General features: G+C 36.1%; 1 long non-coding RNA gene across 2 annotated transcripts; it reads right to left on the bottom strand.

The window, feature by feature from the left end:
- Positions 1 to 1,365: 1,365 nt before the first annotated feature.
- Positions 1,366 to 4,680, bottom strand: LOC135088063 (uncharacterized). Of its 2 annotated transcripts, XR_010260951.1 has the most exons (4): positions 4,425 to 4,680; positions 3,035 to 3,249; positions 2,630 to 2,857; positions 1,366 to 1,866 (listed from the first exon to the last, which is right to left on the bottom strand). It is a non-coding gene; the product is annotated as an uncharacterized LOC135088063 (long non-coding RNA). The 2 variants fall into 2 exon arrangements; XR_010260950.1 differs by lacking the exon at positions 4,425 to 4,680 and having other exon boundaries at positions 3,035 to 3,697.
- Positions 4,681 to 25,594: the final 20,914 nt, after the last annotated feature.

Genomic DNA, 25,594 nt, shown 5'->3' with positions numbered 1-25,594 from the left:
TCCTCTTTATAATATTAGTGTAGATACTTAAAGCACGGATAAGCGGGAGATTCGTTACAATAGGAAAAATGCTTCAGATTTTGAGGTTATTAGCATAACAGAAGTACATTTCCATTTTCTATCTTCTATAGGTACTTATAATAAATCTGTAGAGAGGTCAACTCTGTACATGAAATATATTTTCAAAATAACTATCAGGGGGTGATACTGATGCCAAAAATGCAATCAGTAAAATTTTTGTCTGTCTGTCTGTCTGTATGTTCCTTATAGAAACAAAAACTACTCGACGGATTTTAACGAAACTTGGTACAATTATTCTTCATACTCCTGGGCAGGTTATAGTATACTTAGGAATTCCCACGGGAACAGGAATTAGCGGGAAAATCCTTTTGTATGAAAAATCTAAACCGCTTAAGTTAGACGCTTTAAATTTCGCACGTAGGTACTTTAGTAAACTAATTCCCACGGGAACTGGAATTCGTGGGAAAATCCCTTTGTATGAAAAATCTAAACCGCTTTAGTTAGACGCTTGAAATTTGACATGTAGGTATCTTAATAAACTTAAAGCTTAGTTACAACAGGACATTGCAAAATTCCCACGTGAACGGGAAAAAACATTTGAACGAAAAAATCTAAACCGCGTAAGATAGATGAAGGGGGTAAAACGGGATCCACGCGTACGAAGTCGCGGGCGGCCGCTAGTTGCTAATAAAACTATTTATTGTCAAGAATTATATGTATAATAATGCGAATTCCCGTTCCCGTGGGAATTAGTTTACTAAAGTACCTACGTGCGAAATTTAAAGCGTCTAACTTAAGCGGTTTAGATTTTTCATACAAAAGGATTTTCCCGCTAATTCCTGTTCCCGTGAGAATTCCTAAGTATACTACATATAACCTGCCCAGGAGTATGAAGAATAATTGTACCAAGTTTCGTTAAAATCCGTCGAGTAGTTTTTGTTTCTATAAGGAACATACAGACGGACAGACAGACAGACAAAAATTTTACTGATTGCATTTTTGGCATCAGTATCACCCCCTGATAGTTATTTTGAAAATTATATTTCATGTACAGAATTGACCTCTCTACAGATTTATTATAAGTAGGTATAGATATGTAGGAGAGACGTCTTAATTACACTTTAAATCGTAGATCGATAAAGAACCCCTTTGTCAAACCGTAAGAATAGCAGCAAATAGAACTTTGCGTATTGGAAAAATAGGAATGCCTACGGAAAAGCCAAACATTTTTTAAAAAGAAGTTAATATATTTTACTTACATTTAAATCCAAAAATATCTTTATTCCGACCCAAGGGTAAGTAGGCAGTTATGTAGGTATAAATGAAAATACGTATGTAGGTACTTATTATTTATTAATGGTCATGTTCTACATTTTCTATTAAATATGGGCCCAATACATCAATGATGTCGCCATCACAACAAAGTACCATAAATGGTTTAACGAGATTCCGATATTTGTATAGGGAATAAGTTTTTTTTTTGGTATGCATAATTGCTACTTTTTTGCACATAAATGTATGTATGTACCATCCATGATGACAATAGCCTTTCTTTGTGGTAAATCGTTTCCTGGCTTCCCGAAAAGAGACTGGAACATAAAGGTTTCTTTGGGCTACTTCCTCTCTACTAATATGTTGTAACCCTAAATGTGCTGGTACGAAATGTTCCTCCATCATACTGCGTGCTTTCATTACATATTTTGTAAGAGTACTCCTTGAAATGCCAAGTAATGTAGCTATTCTGTCATCTGAATCACCGGTCCTCAGCTTCATTAAATAAGCACCAACTGTAGTAATTCGTGCTCTCTGATAGTATCTATGGCAAAGAAGATCTGAAGGACGAATCTGAAAATAAAATAAAACATCAGATTCACAGTTCAACAATAAGAAGAGCAATATTTATATAGGATTAACGACTTTTGTGTGTAACGGAATAGTAAGATGAGTGATGAAAGATAATTTATGATTTGAACGCTGAATGATGAGGAATGATTGGTCTATGGAGGAAACGAAAGGGATGAATGAGGAACGAGGATTGAGAGTGAGAATAGTGGTACATAGTTTATAAGAGTAGTCTGTTGTTATGCAGGAAGTATAAATAAAACTTTACTGAGTTTATTTGGCTCAGGGAATTTTTAACTGGCTTTATAATAGTAAAAATTATGTTTAATATTATGTAAGTAATAATATTGCAATATTTTAATAATATAAGTCTATTTGTATTATACAGGGTGGAAACGATAAGTGATCTATAACACTTTTAATATTGTGTGGCTGGCATACATTTAGTATGGAGGCTGAAAACATTGAATTTTCGGATAGATCCAGTTAATTCTGTAACTATTTACTGATACCGTTAGAAAGAGCTCGTGAAGCACTTTCAGGATGAGTAACCAGTTTTTCGATATCTTGTGTAGTTTAGAAATAATCGAGTGAGATCACTTATCGTTTCCACCCTGTATAACCTGTATGGATGAGAGTAGTGGCAGATTGAAAGCAATGGAAGGAGTTGAAGGATGGGAAGGCTGATTCGGAAAAAACCTTTTTTATTATTATAATAAACCGGCATAATTATTTTTATGTATTATAAAACTGGCAGGGCTCTTACCTCTCTGGGTTGAATCCAATTTCGAACAATGTTTAATATATCTTGATTATTCTCTGTATCCAAACAATGACTTCAAGTTCGCAATAATGAACAACCACATCCAACACAAACTTGTTGGTGACCTACCGGGGCACCGGTTGGCATATCTGGAGAGTCTTGTGAAGTAGGTGTGGTATCTCTTTGCAATAATGAGTGACAAGCCCCACAGATGTAGTCATTTGCAGTAACCTGTTTAAAAATAATAATAATTAGAAATAAGTTTAAAAAAATTATCAGTTTTTTAATGTCCCGCACTTAAATTATTTTATTTTAGTATTAATTTACAGAAACCAATAACTTTACAAGAATTAGACTGATTGTATAGCCAATAACATTTTATTAAATAAGGACTTTAGCGTGCATTACCTCTAATGGAGTTAGTCGTTCCACAATTATGTTCCTGATGTTAATATGATGTTGAGTGTTAGTTCTCAGGGACATGAGCTGATGTGAACGTGTTCTAGGCTCTAGTGTTCTACTGCAAAGCACACATTTTCTGCTAAGATTTGAAGTAGATGCATTTGAGTTGTATCTTGGGCTTGGGTCCAACATGTTGTGCATATAAGATCATGAGCTGTAACCTGTAAAAATAAATAGATTCATTGCATGCCATGCCACACATACTCCTGTGCGTTGAATAAATTGAGCCGCAAACCATAAAAAAAAATGATAATTCAATATTATGTGCTGTTAGTAGAATTTTGGGTCAGAGGGTAGGGTTAAACAGCTTTAGTAAATAAGCATTGTTGTTATAATAATTAATTATGACGTGTTACAAACTTAGTTACAAAAAATAATATTCTAGTAGTCTTAGTTCCAAAAAACAAAACAAAACAAGCTTTCATTGAGAGCAGGGAGATAGTGTCAAAGTAAATAATTCCTTAGATTTACACCAAAACCAGCTGGATTGTCAACATAATTGTTGTTTCGCTCATGCCTCCATTGCGCTGTACCATCGACTAGTTTCTTACAATCGAATCGGGCCTGGCTGTCCACACTGTCCAGGGTTGAACCACAGATAATAGCGGAACATTCATTTCAAGACAACCCGCCATGAGAATGGCAATTCAGAAGTTTGGCAAGGCTAGTACTTATTCATAAGATTGCTTGCAGAGCAAAATGTAGGTACTTACTTAGATTAATAAAACCTAGATAGATAGATAGTCAGTGCACGAAAGGTGAGGCAGATTTTAGTAAGCCAGAATGGCTTACTCGTAAACGTCACATGAACTGTCAAAGTGAAAAATTGGTAAACACGTCCGACGACTTTTAATTAATTAAGACGGTTTGTGCTGTGAAAGGGTGTCTAAATACATCAGAAAAACTAAAGAAAGTGACCAGTGTTACATTTCATAAGTAAGTACTACGATTCGACGCGTATTTTGCTTGAATTTGACTTTCAAAAATTAAATACGGGAATGATACCAGTAACAAGAAAATTTATTTCCCAATTGTTCGCAGTACAAATACACTTCCTTTTTTATGAAATCGAGACTTTTCAGTCGATTTATCTTATTGTAATTAGGTAGGTACTTTGAATTCAATAAATAAGTAAGTACATGATGCGTTTTGTTTTTGTTAGTTATAAAATAATTAAAAACGTATTAAAAATTTCCCTACTTTCGGGAAAATCGCCTTCACTGTCTACACTCCCCAACAAAATTGACACTAATGACATAAGATTTTTGCCTCACTCTTGACGAAGCGTTTGTATGAAGACTATCCATCTAGGTTTTATTAATCTAAGGGTACTTACCGATCGAGGTGCTGCCCATTGTTGTGTATAATTAAGTTGCTCATTTTCTAACACCATAGAACCACCAGCCGAGCCTTGGCCGAGCCACACAAAAACAGTAAATCCCAGGCTGAGTATGTCGTTATTGCAATCAATCAGAGTCCGTTTGAATAGCCAAGTTTGTAGTTAATAAAGTTCCGAAAATAAAAGCTAAAACACAAACGAATCACAAAGAACGATCAAGCAAGACAGCAACACAGCAAGAGTGAGTGAGAGAGAAAAGGTGATGCGAGTGAATGACAATTTGACTAACAAATAGGGATGTCCATTTAGAATAGACATAATCGATTAAATTGATAATTTTTGAAAAAAAATATTTTTAAACATTGTGTTGCTATAAATATTTATTTTATTTATTTAATAGGACAACCAACAAGACATACACTGGAAGACAATCAATATTTACAACGTATTTAACTTAATCTAAGTGCTGCCTTAATTATAGGTTGCCACGGCATGCAATAGTGGACTTATACATAAACAGTGTCTACACTTAAAGAAAAGAGTAAATATGTAAATGTAGGTAAATAAATGTGATTAAATATACATAAAATGCAATAATCCACTGAAGCGCTGCGGGCGCGGCGGATCTGCGCCCGTCTAAAGGTCTAATGATTAGACTCTAGTCTAATCGATCATACCATTATTTACTTAAATCGAATTAAAAAAGCGCATCTCTGTCTCTGCTCTGTCAATATGTCGGTCACTTTGATTTCGTTTAAATACTTTTAAAATATTTTTTCGAACTGCAACTTGTCCGATAGGTTTGGACACTTGCAAGTAAATAAATAAAATATACATAAAATTATGGTACATACTAAGTCTTTGAAAATCTTAGGGCGATTTTTATCAATGTCCTTTGTCTGCTCGATTGCATTGATGGTAAGGAGCAATGGTATTATCTATAATATCATTGGTAAGGAGGGACTGTTCTAAATACATATTATGATAGTTGAGATGGTTGAGAATATTTCCGGGTCGATCGCTTCCACCTTCGGCCTAGATAGTACCTACCTACCTACTTATACGCCAAACTATCTTATGATTGTTATGCATTGTTAAGTAGGGTTTGATTGTTATGCATTGTAAGTAGGGTTATAAATAATTATAATTTACATAAGCAGCAGGTCGGTTATTTTTATTTAGGCAAATGTAATATTTTAAAAGACAATACGTACGATCAGATATTAAGATCAAAGATAAAGATTTCTGCTGTGAAAAAAAATATAAAACAGCTAACTTCTATATCAAGTTCCAACGTCGCTATACGTACCTACCTACTTAATGCTACTGGATACAATAATACATACCTTAACGACCCGGTTTTTCTTGTGTTGGAAAATAACTGAAAAAGAAGTGAAAAAGTCATGTTTTTTTCTAATTAAATCCATTCTTACTCCCTTAAAATGTATGAAACTTGTAACTGTTTTCTAGTTTTGCTAATAGATAATTTTATTGGCTATCCCATGATATAAAATATTTGCTTATTAATGTTAAGCTACCCACGCTTTCACTTGTTTTTGAAGGAAGAGGTAAAAACTAAAAATTAAAAACTTAAATCCTTGTAATTTTGCGATAAATGGGTCAAGCCCCAAATTTGAAGTATTTTTATCGATAAAATTGTCCCTAGATTTGGCCCTTAAAGTTTGATCACTACATGCCCGGACACACTGTATATATCTAGTACAAACAGTCCAGTTAGGCTGGTTATAGTGTCACGCGGACTGTCCAGTGCGGATCCGCTCCACACAGCCGATCTGTAAACTTCGAGGAAGCGTTTTAGAGTAATGCGGTCGGCAGGAATCGCTCGCTCCCTAGCAGTTCATACAGATTGGCTGTGCGGAGCGATCCGCACTGACGGTCCGCGTGACACTAAAACCAGCCTTAGGTAGGTCCAACTTCGAGGAAGAGGTCAATCGTCGAATCCAACTCGGCTGGCAACGTTCAGGAAGCTTCGTGATATTCTCACGTCTGAAATATCGCACTGTCTCAAGACAAAAGTCTTTGATAACTTATGGATCTGAGACGTGGTCGCTTACTGTGGGCCTCATAAGAAGACTCAAGGTCAAAGGCGATGGAGCGTGCTATGCTCGTAGTGATTGAACCAGAAATGACGTGATCCGCAGGAGAACCAAAGTGACTGACATAGTCCGCAGAATCGCTAAAATCAAGTGGCAGTGAGTGGAGCTCGTAGCTTGCAAAGCTGATGGCCGCTGGGGCAGAAAAATTCTTGAGTGGCGACCACGAGCTGGAAGACGTAATGTGCTGCAGACCTCCACTAGGTCGACCGACGATCTGGTGAAGGTTGTAGGAGGTGCCTGGATGCGAGCGGCGCAGGACCGGTTGTTGTGGAAATCCTTGGGGGAAGACCTTTGTCCAGCAGTGGACGTCATTCGGCTAAAACGAACGAACGATGATTAAAAAAAAACCTAACCGCGTAAAAATGATCAGAAAAAGATAGAAACAAGACAACTTGTTCACAAATGCAGACGTACGCATCATCAGTGACTAAATGTTTTGTTGGTGATGTGTATTTGATGCCTCCAACTGCATTTGTGAACACTAAGTTGTCTTGTTTCTATCTCTTCTCTTCGTTTTGTTAATGAAAACTCGAATGCAACCTCTACTTACATCAGGTTTCAATGTTAAAATTGTCAAGTTACAATAATATTACTGTTGTATTTATTCTTAAATGTACCTTACAACATACATGACATTCTATACTGTTAAATTTCAACATTGTAAGGTACAGTCAAGCTCGTTTCTTTAATGTAAGGGACATGCTATCTTTTAAACTACCCATTTTTCGAAAATTTGGCGTTTATATTATGAAAGAACAGAAAATTCTAAGAAACTTTGCCATAGAAACTATTTAAATCGTAATATCACATAAAAAGATATTGAGGTATAAAGAAAAAAAAATCGTTTTTTGGCTCTCCTGAAAAGTCGTGTTTTGTCCCTTACAGTAATTGATATTTCCACAATCGATATACCATACTTCTGAATAAGATTTTGGTATTTTTTTAATAAATGAGTATAACTTACAACTCGTTTTTAACTCTTAAACCTAACAAAATCATAGTATGGTTTTTTCTCATAGTAGTAGTTGTGGTAGTAGTCCATTCTCCGACCAGGTGTTAAAACACCACCCATTTTCCGGCTTTTCCAGTTGACCAAGAATTTTTCTAATATTTTTCTGTGGACACTTGACCTCTATTTAGAAACATACTAAAAAATTATAAAAATTGACGAGTATAAAAAGTTTCAGGAGTATCTGGGTTAAGTAGGGTTATAATACCTAATTATGATTGTTATGCATTGTAAGTAGGGTTATAAATAATTATAATTTACATAAGCAGCAGGTCGGTTATTTTTATTTAGGCAAATGTAATATTTTAAAAGACAATACGTACGATCAGATATTAAGATCAAAGATAAAGATTTCTGCTGTGAAAAAAAATATAAAACAGCTAACTTCTATATCAAGTTCCAACGTCGCTATACGTACCTACCTACTTAATGCTACTGGATTATACGTTCATAGCTCAGAAGTTTAGTCCTTTTTCAGCAGTGTTTAGTAAGAATATTATTACAAATGGGCTTTTAGGGATTTTGTTCACATGGAATAAACGACAAAGTTCTTAGTTACTTATCCAATAGGTAGTAGTAACATATATGTAGAAAACAGGAACTTAGATGCCAACGAAAGAAAATAGGCTATCAAATGTTGTTTTGGGGACTTACCTTTATAAAAATATCACATTTAAAAATTCATACCATTTGTTTTTTTTTTTTTTTTTTTTTTTTTTCTGGCACGCACGGCTTGTGCATTTGCCAATGACGAGGTGTAAAGGTTGGGAAACGGATTTTATAGGAAAATACCCGGGAAGAGCGAAAATTTTGAAGGATCAGGCAGGAATGGTGTTATTGTTTACAGGATAATAATAATTAATAACTAATCATATTACTATGTACATTAGACAGAAAATATGTTTATGACATAAAAAGGATAAAATATAGCCGTATCAGGCTATATTTTAATATCATAAGTAATAATAAACATAGAAATACATTTATATATATTTACATCATTAGAGGATAACAGACAAATTATGGATGTAGGTAGTTGGACACGGAGGGATATTAATGACTGGATAAAGGAAGAGGAATCATATTTTTGGCAGGCAAAGAAGATATGATTTAAATCGCCCACTTCATCTCCACATTCACAAGTATCATCAGAGATAATGTGAATTCGTGCCAAATGTTGAGGTGTACACACATGCCCCAGTCTCATACGAATAAGAATCGTAGTAGAAATTTTAGGTAAATAGGATTTGAAAAACCACGGTTTAATTGGGATAGTTGGTTGTATCTGTTTATAATGTTTTCCTTTGGTCTGACTACTAATGCTCCAGTCCTGTTCCCAGGATTGACGAAGATACACTTTAGGTAGAGCTACTAGATCGTGACAGTAATTTTTGTACGGGAAATTGTCACCACTAGACACCGCATCATTCGCAAATTTATCAGCCTTGACATTTCCCGTTATGTTGCAATGGCTTGGAATCCATACGAAAGCTACTTGTAATCCCAACGAAATACATTTATTATACAAGCTCCTACATTTCATAATTACTGGATAAAAAATATTAGATTTAAAAGGGTACTTAGCTAAGGCCTGAAGGGCACTTTTGGAATCTGAGAAAATTACGGACTTTTTAAGTTTCATCAAAAGAATATATTCTAAAGATTTGAGTATACCAACGCATTCCCCAGTAAATACTGAAGATTCAGGGGGTAATTTTATCATTTGATGAATTTTATACTGATGGTGAAAAACACCTACTCCAACAGGACCATCCTGGTGATGTTTTGAAGCATCGCAATATAAATGATGCCAATCAAACCAGTTATTTTCTAATACTAGATTGAACTTTGTATTAGCATATCTGTCCATCTTAGATATATTAATATCGAAGTAAATATTAAGGGATAATACTAATGAATCATAATCTGAAGAGAATATTGGGAGATAAAGTGATCTATGAGTAGGTGCTTGAAGAGATTTAAATTTTTGAAAGCTAATTATCAGACACGGAGGATTTTTATGTGTCCAATACGGAGAAGATTGAATATATTCGGATAAAGTTAGTAATCTGTGATAAAGGGGGTGTTGGGATAATTGCAAAGCACGAAATAAAAATTTATCACTAAGAAACTGTCGCCGGAGTCTTAAAGGAGGATCCACGCATTCTAGTTGTAAAGCATTATTGGGACTTGATTTCATTGCACCTACTACAGTGCGTAGTGCTTTTGTTTGAATGACGTCTAGTTTTCGTAGACCAACAACGCTGCATGGTTCCAGGAATTGCGTTCCATAATCAAGAATGCTTCTGATAATTGCATTATAGAGAAGTTTTAGTGAAAACGGATGAGCTCCCCACCATACTCCCCGCAGACATCTTAGAATATTAAGTAAGCGTTCGCATTTTGCACTAATATAATAGAAATGTGAAAGTCCTGTCAACTTTGAATCTAAAATAACACCCAAGAATTTGGCTTCGTTACTTATCGGTATTTGAATATTATCATAAAAAATTGTAATTGGTGGTGGGCATCTCATTCGTGAGAAAAGAACAACCGAACTTTTGGGCACGGATAGAGTCATGCCATTATTATCTAACCACAATTTTAGGACAGTAAGATTATAGTTCAATGTATTACATAAGATTTCAGTATTCTTTCCAGATACATACAAAAGTAAATCGTCAGCGTATTGGAGTACGTTAATGCCATTACCAAAGGAAGATTCCAGATCATGAGAGTAAATATTAAAAAGAAGAGGACTTAGAACGGAACCTTGAGGGAGCCCATTCCATAATAACCTCGTTCTCTTTTCCAAGTCTTCATTAAAAATATGTACACTTCTACCGACTAAGATATTTACAATAAAATTTATTAAAATCACGGGAACCTCTAATTTGTACAATTTTTCTACAAGTAGGGACAACACTACGTTATCGTACGCGGCGGAAATATCTAGAAAAGCTGCTAACAAATGTTCATTAATCGAAAACGCTAGTCTTATGTCAGTGGTGAATATTGCAATGCTGTCTGACGTGCTCCTACCTTTTCGAAATCCAAACTGACTATTGCTTAAAAATCCTTTACTCTCCACATACCACTCAAGTCGATTTTTAACTAAGTGCTCCGCAATTTTAGCCATAACCGAAGAAAGAGCTATAGGGCGATATGATTCTGCCTCTGAGGGGGATTTATTTGGTTTTAGTATAGGTAAAACTTCTTGAACTTTCCATGAAGGGGGTATATTTCCATTAAAAATTATCGAGTTAATTAAATTCAAAAAATAATTCAAAGAGGAATCCGAAAGCTGAGCAAGAAAAGAGTAAGGGATTCCATCAGGACCAGGTGATGAGTCCTTGACATAAGTAAGAACACCTTTAAGTTCAGTTAAAGTGAAAGGAGCATTTAATCCGGATTGTACGTTTTCTGACATGGACATGAGCAAGGGAGTAATTAATTCCGGGACTGACGATGGAGCCAGTCTGTCTAAAAAATTATCAGTTAATGATGTAGGGAGAACTTTTGGGGTGGATTCCTTAAAAGCTGACCTAAATCGTCTAATGTTCGACCAAATTGCAGATGAAGGAGTATCCGGAGAGATGGAAAAGCAAAAATTCTTCCAACTATCCCATTTCTTTTGCTTAAAGAGTTTTCTAGTACTAGCGGTAACTTGTGAAAGATATTCAAAATTTTCTTCAGTCGAGTCCGAAACATACTTTTTCTCAGCTGCCTTTCTTTCTTTGATAGCGTCAGAGCATTCAGAGTCCCACCAAGGGGGAGCAGGTAATTTATTACGAGCAGGATTTTTCGAGGGGAAAGTTTCGTCAGCTGTTTCTAATAATAACGAAGCTAAAGCCTCTGCACATTCGTTATGATTGGAATTTATTATAGAAGGCAAAGACGAAATCTTTTCTTGAACTCTTTCTTTAAATAAATTCCAATCAGCGTTTTGCAATTTATGCTTTAGTCGAGGAGGGCGAGTGGGAGATATTTTTTGGTCAGTTGGAAAGGTTATTGTTATCGGATAGTGATCGCTTCCGTATGTAGAAGGTAAGGTCGACCACGTTAGAGAGGACGCAAGGCTGGGATTGCAGATTGTGAGGTCAGGAGCACTTACCCCCTCGTCAGGAAGGGTGCGCCGTGTAGGATTTCCAGAATTTAAGAAACATAAATTATTTCTATCCAAAAAGTCAAGAATGCGATTTCCATAGTGGTTAGAAGTAGTGCTTCCCCAAGATTGGTGTTGAGCGTTAAAATCCCCCATTATTACAACAGGTTTAGGTATTACACTCAAAATTGGTTCGATTTCATCATAAATAGAAGTTGAGGGATGTGGAATATATATAGAAACAAAAGATATATTATTTACAGAAGCAGCGATAATCGAAAAATCATTACTATGCTGCGGAATAGGAATATGTACAAATGGCATTGGGTGCCTTATAAGTAAGGCAACCCCACCGTAGTTATCAAAGCGGTCTTCTCGAATACAAGAGAAACCGGAAATTTTAAAAATAGAGTCAGGCCGAAGCCAAGTTTCTTGTAGAGCTATTATAAACGGATTTAAAGAATTTATTATATAATTTAGGTCGCTTTTCTTATGATTAATGCTCCTGCAATTCCACTGCACTATTAGGGACTTTTTCCCCATAAACAGTAGAAATATTATTAACTAGTACATCATTTTTCGGTATGGCAACGTTGGACGGTAATATGTTGTTGTTATGTGTCAAAGATGTAATAAGCGCAATGATAAGGTCTCGAATAGAGAGGTTAGAAAGTGAACTATTTGAATCATGAGTTGAATCATTATCATTATTAAGAATGCTTCTACTGGGGGAGATAGGAGTACTGTAGTCTTTAGTTAGTGTTTCGTGTTCATGACGATCATAACCTTTACCAGGCCTATGCGGTGTTCTAGGCTTTATGAGAACTGTTTTTTTATATGAGGTGTTCAAAGTGTTTTGTTTATTAGTATGCGGTTGCTGTGGGCTGAGAGGAATCAAGGAATTTTGTTGGCCAGAACGCCCCGATACCAAAACATCAGCAAATGACTTTGATATCGGAGGATGTAATTTTAGTGCCTCTGAATAAGTTATGCAGCTTTTAGCCATGGATTCTTTGATACTTCTTTGCCTAACATATTCAGGACATTTCCTGCTCGTGGCCATATGAAGACCAGAGCACAAGAAGCAGGTTATGTTTTCTTCGTCAACATCACAAGTGTCACCAGTGTGTCCCATTCCGCATTTAAAACACCTCGCTAACGAACGGCATTGACTCCTAACATGTCCATATCGGCAGCACTGAAAACATTGTATTGTGGGGTAAATATACAGGTCCACAGGAAGAGAGTTGTAGCAAAGAAATATTCTTTTTGGCAAAATTTGTCCATCAAATGTCACTACGACAGTTTCAATTGGCAAAAATTCAGTTTTGCCAATAGAAGTTGTCTTTTTCTTTAAGCGCCTTACCTTGATTATATTTCCACATCCTGTAGGAACACTAATATTATTCATAATATCCTCATCACTCCAGCTAACAGGTACACCTCTGATGACTCCCATCCGTGTCACATTGAATGTGGGTATGAATGCTTTGTAAGTATTTGATTTCAGCAAGTTACTGTTAAGGAAAGCGTTGGCATCCTCAAATTTAGAGAATGCAATTGAAATTCTGTTCCTACCTATCCTTTTAAGACTGCCATTGACAATGTTTTTAATATTGTTTCTTTTGAGAAAATGCCCAAATGATACGGGGTGTAAGGTGCAATTTTCGTTTGGAGAGGATTGTTCTTTTTGCACATGAACTGTGTAAGGGGCTAAGTCAGTAGCTACATAAAGGTCTCTTCCTACAGGAGTACGTGTTTCACTAGCACCTAAAATTTCACTAGTCTTTTGACCTGGTACAAGTGTATCACCTACTTGTGAAGAATCAATAGGAGTTGAAGTGGTTTGCGTTAGAGTAGTAAGTTCATTAATACATTGGCATTCAAATTCACTAGCAGTGCCGCCTAAATTAGATTTTCGATTCCTTCTCCGTTTTTTGTTGCAGTGTTTACAAACTTTTTGCACAGAGGAACGTTTACGTTTATTCTTTGAATTTACATTCTTTCCAGACCCATCCGTGTCAAATAATGATCCATCGGTTTCCATATCGGTTAAATTATTAGAAATCGTAACAAAATTGGACGCCTGGGGGACTACGCCTCCCCCAGGGTCGTCAGGTTCACACATCACGAAAAAATCAAAATGCAATGACTTACCGAATAACTGATGAAATTACACAAGAACTACGTAAATACAGATAAAAAGTAACAAAATATATACAATACACCACTTATTTGATCCTTAATTCAAATTAATTTTACAAAAGCCAAAAAAAGACGCCTACTCAGTTCGCCGTTTCCCGCGCTTTTTCATACCATTTGTTGTTATTTAAAAAACAATGTCAATTTTGACGATTAACTGAAAGTCTATTATCTATGAATATAGTAGCGATATATGGTATCCAGCGGCAATGGCAGTGCAAAATTTTGACAATGACTGTAGTTATCATACTTCGAGTTTGTCCATGGAGACGGCAAAAGTCCTTTAGTTGGCCATAAAGTAAACTTAACGGAAAATGTTACTTAATTGATACCGAGGCGCAACCTGGAAGCATTGCTAAGTGTGCTCCTCGTTACTGGTTTATCGTTCGTCATCGTCATTGTTCGTAAAAACCGGGTCGCGGCAGGCAAATAATAAAATTAGTCTTATGTCTTCTCCCTTATTAACTTCGATGGATAAATAGCTAAACCTCCTTGCGCGTAACTGACGTTTGTTGGAAAACCGATTTTTTCAGGCCATCGGATTTTAATTTCAAAAGTCATTGACCAATCCCAGTTCATATAATAACTATTATGACGTTTTCTATTGGCCAAAAGATTTAACTCTCTAAAAATCCGCGTGCAACCATATCCTGCTTAAATATTGTGCACTTTATTCAGCACAGATTAAACAAGCTAAATGACAAATAGAATAGATTGAAATGACAGATTGCACTTGAATTACCCTACAGATTTGGCGGAAAATAAAACTCTTACCAATATTATAAACAGGTAAAAATATTGTTTGTTTTGTAAATGTATAACAAATAAAAAGCTTATAATAACAAGCAGTTCTGTTTCCCAAAATTTTAGGCTAATGTTATCTCTAAAAAAGTAAAGATATACTGAAATATAACAGCACTATTCCTACATTAGGGAATTTAGTACAGATTGTTGGCGTCTACTTTAATATTATAAATAAGTAGAGTTTCTTTGTAGAAGTAATCTTTGGAATTACAGAACCGATTAGAAATTTCTTTCACCAGTAAAAGGCTACGATTCCTGAGTGACATATTACGCAAATAAAGATTTTTTGACAATCCAATCGGGGAAAACCTAGTGACGAATTTTCTAGACGACAGTTTCTTTATGTAAATGTTTCTGTGTGTAATTTTAGCTTATGTCACCTAACCGTTGTCTAGTAGGTATAGTACAAGCTTTGCTCAGTTTGGGACTAGAGGCGTAGTGTAAAATGTCCAAGGATAGTTATTTATTATTTATTAACCGCATGTTACATAAAAATGTTGCCAGTGGTTGTCGGTGTATTAAGTTGAACTTTGTCTCTACAGTTTACACTAAGGGCCTGTTTTTTGGATCCGTGAACGATGGTTACAAATAGAAATTTTAACTATTACTTTACCTTTTATTAATATTTAACCATTGGTAACATTTGAAGATTCGTTATTTTAACTACGGATCAAAAAACTGGGCCTAGTCGTTTAATATTATTTTGCATTACAGGTTAATCATAGCGCATCAAACAAAGGTTGATTGATGCAAGCACGTGAATCACCCGACAGCCGATTCTTTGTTCAGTGACTACAATGTTGTGTAACGCGGAGCAATTTGCGTATTTGTAAAATTGTAATGTTTAGTTACTAGAATAATTTTTCAGAACTTTCTGGGGAAAGTACCGCTAAATATTTTTAGGTTATTTGGATTTCATACCGGCAAAGATCGCCATAAAATATGTTCACGCTCTACTGTTACATTAAGGTCGGTGTGCCCAAATCTAGCTGACATATTTACCCGAGCTTTGAGACTAAATAAATAAAAAAATCGTTTATTGCTTGCTTTACAAAAAAAACTTATATTAAAAAGGTGGAAGCAACTGGAGGTGGCTCAGCTTGTGCTGCCAAGGACTACTTGCCCTGGACGGCGCTGGTTTTCAGCCATCCCCACTTCTCTTGAGGTGTTGATCGAGAAGAATGGTCACGGGGGCTTAGAAAATACGAGTAAAAGGAAAAGCAATAATAAAAAAGAGAAATATGAAGTAAATCTCAATCTATGAATTATTTAAATATAAATAAAACATTTTTATAACAAAATTATTCCGAAACCTTTACGTACAAACTAGCCGGTTACAACAAAGCATGGATCTTAAACTTTTGTGATAGGTGGCCTATTAGTGTGACTATAAGTTGCACCACCTAACTTTGACCGTAACTATGACGTTATCCGGTGTTTTTTGTATGGAGTTTGACAGTTTTTTGACGTTTGTCAAAGTTATAGTAAGATAGTGCAACCCAGCCTAAGGGTGTAATAACTCAAACGATAGAAAAAATAGGTTAAATTACTTCGATAACAAGTTATTCGTATCCGTGTGGACCTGCCACTAATTGCTGCGCTATTGCTATGTCGATACAGATAATATATCTTTGAAGTTCATCAACCCAATGTCAATTTATGACACTATACCTACGCGTGACTTTCTCTCCGTTTTTGTTTCTATATGAAGTCTTTCAGTTGTTTACATATAAAATCATCATGGCTTACACTCCAAACCCGCCTGGTCAGCGTGAGGTAGGCTTCTGATAAATTGGAGGGTCGTGGTCCTGCAGTGAAATAACAATACTAGCGACCCGCCCCTGCTTCGCACAGGTACAATACTTAAAAACCTCCTCTTGGACCACTTTGTCTATTAAAAAACCATCAATATCCGTTGCGTAGTTTTAAAGATATAAACATACATAGGGACAGACAGGCAGCGAAGCGACTTTGTTTTATAATAATATGTAGTTAGTGATAATGTTTTTCTCTTCCGGCAGCGGCTCTATGAAAAGTGGGAGATGGTGACTTGAGGCCGTCATCGGCTGAAATGACGATGATGAATTTTTGTTACATGTTAAAATATCTAAATACCTACACATGGCGTTATAGTAACGTAAAATCCTGCGCCGCTCGCATCCAGGCACCTCCCGCGACCTTCACCAGATCGTCGGTCCACCTAGTGGGAGGCCTGCCCACGCTACGTCTTCGTGGAAATCCTTGGGGGAGGCCTTTGACCAGCAGTGGACGTCATTTGGCTGAAACGATCGAACGTAAAAGACAAAAAAATCCAATCATTATCAAGTTTCCAAGCAATTAAGAAAGACCTATGCATCTACTGCGTATACGCATGTCAGATATCGTATCGGACTGCGCCACAATGTTCGGAATATACGCAATACATCCATAAATTCCTACTAATTCTCTGTAATGATGTTACAATATGATGTTCGAATGATGCAAAATATATCGCCATGTTTCTTTACTTTGCGTAAAAAAGATATCATCGTTGCGTTGAGAAATCGTTTTGTACTTACGATAAAATTCCTTGGAAGTTTATAAGAAAAGTTCGTAATTCGAATAAAAAATAATTAATTAGGTTAGGTATAGAACTTAAGTAATTTATGACGATTTTAAACTGGAAACTAATACCTGTTATTATTAGTTTATTTTCTTTAGGAAGTTGGAAGAAGATAACCTTACACTGGAGTCCATAAGTTTATCGGAATAAATCTTTTGTCGTACTATTTCTAATCGGAAACACTTTTTAAACATTCATACCTAACTATATCACGCTAGAATAATAAAACTACTGCGAACAATTTGTCCTGAAAATCTTCGAAGATCATTGCACTTTCTTAAAAAAAGAAAAAAGAAAACTAATTAATTTTATTACAAAATCGTTGCGCTAAAATACCAATCAAAGTCCAATGGCGGCTCTGCCAACAATTTCAAATTTGGAACGCGTAGTCAGATCAACAGGGTGTGGTTCAACGAAGGCAAGCGCTCCACGACTTGTCCACTTTAACTTGACCTCTGATAATCTTACTACAGTCCCTTCTTTCGTCTTAAGAGTAAACGAATTAAGGGGGTGTGGAGGTCACGTTAGTTTTGCTCTTGGTTTAGCGCGATGCGTTCTATATTTAGGGGAGAGTTCGGTATATTGTACCGCCGGGTAAATTGTACCACCCTCATATTTCGTAAAGTATTTATTGAATGTCTGTAATTGCAACACTCAGCGACACACATTTAAAATAAATTAATATCGGCCATGTGGTTTTTACCGTGACAACAAACACGTGTGTTTTATTTTGAAAAGTATTTTTTCTTTGTTTTCAAGTAACTTTTGACAATACACGTTTAGTTTGTAATTTTGTTAAATTTAATCACAGGGTGTTTCTAATATATTATTTAGAAGCGTAAATTAGTGTGGATTACAATTATTTGAAACATTTTTCGGTATTTATAAGCTATATTTTTTACCGATTTTTTAAAAGCACTAACACCTAGTCGGCTAAATTGTACCACATCAAGTTGTATGGAACTTTACCAAAGGATTTTGAATTTTTTTTTAGTAAATCATATTTTGAAGTTATAATAGCGTAGTTATGTTTGACTAACAATAAATGAAAGCAAAAGACTGGCAAAGTAGATTAGGTACAATTGTGCGTTACGATAATTGGAATTACAAAACTTGTACTCAAAATCGTGATAACGTGTAAAACAATATCGATTGTCTATGTTATTAACTACTGTTCCTTTTCGTTTCCTAATTTGTTAAGAATGTATCGTATAATATTTTTCCATAGTTTTTTTATAGGCTTGAAATTTATTGAAATTCAATTTAGCAACCCTGTGGTACAAATTATCCAACCGGTTGGCTAAATTGGACCGAAGCTCTGAACTCGTACTTTGTTGATTTGTGCTAAATATAAAACAATCATGTTAATTAATACTTATGAAATAGTAAGTTAAATAATGTATCTTTTATTATATACCATGGACATTAGCAAAAACAAAATAAAACTATGTGTAAAATGGGATTGAAAAAAACTGGTCCAAATTAGCGGACTCTCCCTTATAACGTAGGCGCGCGTCGACCACGCGCCCACCGCGTGGCTTTGTTTTGCTCCGACCAGCATGTCGACTCGGCGTGTCACATATTTACGTCGTGCGCATTTTATTGTTTCCCCGTTATCAGACGCTGTAACCAAGCGTATTGTTGTGAACAGTTTCCAATTATCGCGTACTTTAATTGGATATAACCTGATACACTAATTAGAACGATAAATAAAAATAAACTATGCTATCTCCTTTCACACGCCGAAACCGTGGTCGTGAGTCACGATGATAGCGACAAAACATTGGAAATATGTTTACTGATACGCTTTACATCTGTATAGTCATGTGTAGAGTATTGACAGACAGACAATTACCTATTTTAAAGAATAAAAACATTCGTTCAAAATCGGGCATTCCTACAAAATTTTAACATCAATAATTTTGATGAGAAATGAATAAACCCTTGCAAGAGGTCCGCTGTCGGCGACGATCCGCCACCGACTGACACACAGTCTGCTAATAAGCCCCCACGTCAACTACTCTTCTGATAACCGCGTCCAGTCACCGCTGGTCTCGCGCCCCCCTCCTGAGACTTGATAACAAGTGGACTCAAGAGCAAACGTGAGCAGTCGTAGGGGTCTAGTTAAGTTGGTTGTTGATTACCGCTATGCGCTTACGCAAATGCCTCCTGCTATGAGATTGGCAAGTGTCAACAACGATAAGCCGTCTGCGCCGGAGCGGGGTCACGGCACTATTTGTATTCGTTTTATAAGTAGGTACTGTACTACCTAATTGTTGTGACAGCGTAGTATTATGAATTTTTCAATTGCGCATTAAAAATTGTTTGGTAACAGAGTCAAACAAATTATCAGAAAAGTCAAATGCAATTTAATTGCATAATTTTATTAAACTGTATTAAAACCGACGTAAAAAAAAAGGAGGTTCTCAATTCTTTTACATAACTAGTACTTATTAAACGTTGTACCTACCATACCATACCTACAAAAACAATTTTCTATATGTTGAGAATTCAATAGCCTTCGTAGGTGCTAACAATTATCAATTTTTTTAAGCAGTAGGTCATTTTTTTTTTGTTTTTTTTTTATAGATCTGTAAGTTTCCATTGGCACCCATGTTTTCACAAGATATGTGAATAATCTCTAATATCAGAGTATTTTTCATACAAATATTATCAAAACAATCATATAATTCGAACACGCGGGAGGCGCATGCTCCATAGCCTCCATACTCGTCATTCTGACGTCATCGAGGCGGTATTATGGTTTTTATCAGCACTTACAATATTTATCATTGATATACTTAGATAAAAGAAAATCCGAAGAAACGAGTCTACTGTGCATGTAAATAAGTGTTGAATGAAATTTTTAACTAAAAGTCATCATTATTTGTAAGTTCTGGAAAATTTAAAAATAACAAACATCTTTCAGAAAAGATAATGGTGTTAGACATTATTATTTACTTATGATTTGTATAGTAAAGTCAACCGCTAAAATATTGAGTTGATAGAGCATGCAGTGTGTTCTTTTATTTTATTCCCCTTTAGAATTCTACTTATTGAATTACTTTCAAAAAATCACTACGTCAATATGAGTAAAATAAAATAAAAATAGCATAATGAACAATGTGAGCAATAATTAGTAATTCACTACAAACAAAATATTAAATTCAAGATTGACAGACAAACAAAACGATATATTTATTATAAGTACCAACCAGATACAATAACAACCGGAACCTGACCCCATTTGCAATTAATAAAATAAAACAATGCCAAAAATAAGTAAACATTCGGCTTTAATCAGTAAACAATCTCCAAAAATAAGTAAACAAAGCTGAAAAATAAGTAAACAATGTTGCCATTTGCGATAACTTCGATAACCCTGGTCAAGCCGTGGCACACTCGTCATACATGAGTAAAAATACAATTACATAAGATAGTTTGATTCATTTTTCTTTATAATCATTATTTCTCAATTAAGAGACAAGATTTCGTATGATAATGTGTAATTAAGAAGCCATATTTCAGTCTTACTGAAAATTCTAAAATCTTGCTCAAACTCATCCAGTTTGGGTCAACTTTTGGTACTTTTCCATTGACTTGATGGATCAAGTTCAAATAAAGTTTGTTTGGGATTTTACAATAAATTATAGATATAATAGTTTACATGAGAATCCTATCATTTTTCAACGCAAGTAAGAATTCTAAAATTTGTTTTAGAATTATTTTGAATGCATAAAGTGCGAAAATGAGCCAAATGCGGGCAGAGCTAGTGCAACTTGAAATTGTCGGTTTACTATGATATGATGCACTTCTATGCACTCTTGCACTTTAAAGAGAGAAAGATCATGAAGTCCTGCCTGAATGAAAAAAAACAAACAAAAAATATTGTCGACTTGGAACTTCCTAGGATTACAACACAATCTTTATTTCTACACCCCGTATAAATATTTCGCCCCTCGGCACCAACGGCCCATTAGCTCAGTTGGTTAGAGCGTCGTGCTAATAACGCCAGGCCTCCGTCACTCGCCTATGCCGGCCGAGATAATTACCTACAGCGCGCGACAACTTCAAGTTGCAAATCAGTCATGGCCGCCACGCGCCTGCGTACACACGCGTACCTATACTCGCTCGGTCGATCATCGTCGCAATCAAAGTTTATTGTTCCAACAGCACTGTTATTCGTCTTTATAATGGAAAATCGTAATATTTAGAAATAATAATTAACTGTAGTAATTTAAGTAATTAAAAATAACAGCATTTTTTAAATAAATTTGAAATACTTATGGCAAAAAGCTATAGCAAAAACATTATTTTAGCTAATAAAACATTAACTTTACTTCACCGTGTCTATTTTCCGACACTACACCTTTTAAAACTGTTTGTCCAATTTCGAATTATCGCAACACTGAATTTTATTAATAGGTACTTTGGAGATGGTACGAAATACAAACACCACTAGATTAACGTTTACTAATCGTAAATACAATAATTGCTTCTTAAAATTAAGTTTTTATTTATTTTACTTTGCTTAAACAACCCTGACGCTTAAGCTGCGAGGTAGATCAATTCTGATCACAAAAAAATTGCGCTCTTGTGACCGTAGTAGTACGGTGCGATTTCGAATGCACCAGGTTCGTTGGAAATTTTGCATTTTTATTATTACCGTTAAAATGTCGGCATCTGATCCTGATCAAGGGAGTGCAATTTCTGTTGCTACTATTATGTATTCTGTGATAACGCGAAGGTCGCGGGTTCGATCCCCTCATGGGCCACTAATACCTTTTTGGCAATTATTATTTTTAAAATTCGTAAAAATAGAAAGAAACATAAATTTTAACATATATTTATCATTTTATTAGTAGGAAAATCATTGATATAACATTTTTATTTCAATAGGCCATGGCATACATATTCATTAAAAATAACATTTATAAACAATGTCATTGTTCAATACCTCGTGTTTAACCTCAATTTTAAATTTAGAAAACACAAACAAAAAATTATAAAAGATTTTTCTATGACCCAAACAAAAAACTATTTTCGTAGCGAGACACCGGCTACAGAATTCCGTAGCATCCGTAGCAAGTGACCGCGTAGATGTCGTAGATTAGCGTTACAGTACTACAAAAATCGTAGACGTTACGGTAACTATGCCATTTAGGTTGATGATCGCCAAACAACAATACGTGATTATTTATATTAAAGGAGCGCTTGCGCATGTTATTACAGTTTTTCATCATCATCATCATTTCAGCCATAGGACGTCCACTGCTGAACATAGGCTCCCCCCAATGCTTTCCATGTTGATCGATTGGTAGCGGCCTGCGTCCAGCGCTTCCCTGCTACCTTTACGATGTCGTCGGTCCACCTTGTAGGTGGACGTCCCACGCTGCGTTTTCCGGTACGCGGCCTCCATTCCAGAACCTTTCTGCCCCATCGGCCGTCAGTTCTGCGTACTATGTGCCCTGCCCATTGCCACTTCAGCTTGCTAATCCATTACAGTTTTTAATGATGTTCAATTTTATGACTTAATCCTTTCGTGATAAAACTGCCTATCCTATCTCAACTTAGCCTAGACGCAAACCACCGATTTTTTGCCGGCTGATAGTTTAGTCGGGCAGTTAATCAGTATGGATATGTATGGAAGTGCACATTACACCGATTGATTCTTCGTATAAATTAGAATCGGGCCCAACTATCGGCCAACTAAAAGTCGGTGGTGTGCGTTTACTTAATCATAACATTCCCAAACTGTGATAATCTTTATCCCAAACAAGTAGTCAAGGCGAGTCTATTAATAAAGCGGTGTTAAAAACAAAGTACAAAGTGATCGATTTTCGATTCTATTCCTTCTAGATAGGATTTAAAGTTGGCATGCGCAGGCGCAGCAGTGGCGTGGAGCGAACCGGCGCGAACTGGTTCGGTATCGCGGGTCACACCCCGGCTTGCCCACGCGCCTCCCACTACACTACGATATTGTTGCGGAGACCTCACATGAGATGTAGCGGATATTTACTTAGTATTTTTTTAAATAATATAATTTCCATATTATGAAATTCACATAGGCTGTAACATCACAGAGTAATACCATACCATCAATCTCTAATTTTATAAATGACCAACTGAATAACAAAATTCCTGTTATGTGTTACCATAGGAGTCACTTAAAAATTAGGGATTGATGGTGAAATAAGTTACCTACCCAGTGCTGAAAATCCTGTGCGGAAAATCTTACTAATGAAATACCTATTAAGCCTTGATCACACGTACCGAGCAAACGGGCGAGACAGTGCTCTCGGCCGAGTACTCGATGTGTATGAACATTACGCCAAGTGCTCGGCCGAGCGTTCGAGTATGTGACTCGCTCACCCAACTGTCTCGACCGAGTAAACATTTTACTGTCTCACCCGTTTACTCGGTACGTGTGATCAAGACTTTATAGTAGCTATAATACGAGAAAGTATGTATTATGATTTATGCATTGCTTCTACTTAACATGCTGGTAAATTGGTGGTATACCAAGTATCGTAATGTGCTAATGCATGTCAATGAGTAATTTATAATCAATGTTCCGCCACGCAATCATAGTGCATGTGCATTTTTATGCACATATTAATTGATGTTACTAGTTGGTGTTCATGTCCTCATTAATTAGATCGGAGCTTATATTGCAGCACTATCCCATGTAGGTAGATAGGCACCTGAAAAACCCAAAACCTATTAAACGATATAACCAAACTAAACTTTTGTAAGTTATTCTTGTGAACGCTACAATGTAACCTTGTTGGTGATCAAATAAATAAATTATCCTATCTAAAAAGTAGGTAAAAAAGGGTTTTTGTCTCTCAGTTTAAGTAACTCTTAGGCCCAGAATAGACGGTGAAACGCAACTGCAACGAAATTGCAACTTTGTGATGATTCTGATTAATGAAACTGAAACTGAAAGTTTCAAACTGGTCGCGTCTTGTGTGGTCTCTCAACGGACGCTATGGCAGAAACTTAGATGCAACTCAAAAGTAACTAGCAGTTGCAGTATCGTTGCAGTTGCGTTTCGCCGTCTGTTCTGGGCCTAAGATGTAAATTAAGGCTCCACAGAATGCCAATGAACACGATACGGCTTTTTTCACCCAAAGACCTCACACTCTTTTCATCTTGCTACTGTAGCTATCTTCAGATCAGTCCATCAAACCTTGCACTTAAAACCCCGTTCCGTTTAGTTTTATTTATTTTTAGTGTCATTATTTGTTCGCAATAAGTTTCAAAATCGCTAACGCGTTTATTCAGCCATTCCAACATACGTAACTATGTCCTGGGGGTGTCGATACAGCGATATCGCAGCATGAACTATCGCATTATTTATAGTGAGATACTGTGAATACTGTGAATCGCTTGCATGCTTCTTAAACGCTGCCATCACGTGCCACTCAAGTAAAACAATGATCTTCCCTTATCAAAGTTTGGCTTCGGGGACCGATCTTGTAAACACGGATCTAGGGTAAAAGTACCTACCTATAACAACGAAAGCCACGATAGCCGAACGGTGAAGCGGTCGGACTGGCCGACTCCAGATCCGAGGAACGCTATTGTGGTGAGCCCACTCGTAACACAAGCGTATTTAGCTTACCACGAGGGGCTTACGATAATATAATCTTTAAAAAAAAACACAACAAAAAGTGTTTCCCAGTAAAGCAATATTCTTCTAATCACAGAATTGCCAAACGTAAGTGGCAGTGGGCGGGGCACATAGTCTGGGCCGTTGGGCAGAAAAGTTCTCGAGTAACGACCACGGATCGGAAGACTTAGTGTGGACAGGCGATCTGGTGAAAGTCCCGGGAAGCTCCTGGATGCGGACAGCGCAGGACCGGTCTTCGGCTTTTCTGGAAATCTTTGGCGGAAACCTGTGTATTTGAGCCTGGTATTTGGCTAAAACGAACGAAAATAATATTCTAATAGTTTCAATAACTGAAACCACATGTTTTTATGTCTTTCAGCACGTTTTATGAGACCGATAGGTACACACTACATAATGTCACTTAGTGGTCATTTTTAATTGCTATTGTGAGTCATTGTTTCAGTGCATAGGCACTCATGTTACCGCCAGCAGTAAATGACAGCATAAACATATGATAATGTTGTGTGAACTAAATATTGTAGTGCGCAATTGCGAAACTGCTAGATTAGTTTTGAAACTAATCGAAAGTGAAGTGCTTGGTAAAGTGGGAAAAATAATGACAAAATCGCTTAAGTTTTTGGTATCCAACTCAATAGCTTATCTAACACTTAACCTAATTTTAATCAGATCAAGAATAGCTTCATTCAAATACC

The sequence above is a fragment of the Ostrinia nubilalis genome, chromosome 3, assembly GCF_963855985.1.
Source record: "Ostrinia nubilalis chromosome 3, ilOstNubi1.1, whole genome shotgun sequence".
NCBI lineage: Eukaryota > Metazoa > Arthropoda > Insecta > Lepidoptera > Crambidae > Ostrinia > Ostrinia nubilalis.
This window is presented reverse-complemented; position numbering and strand designations above follow the sequence as displayed.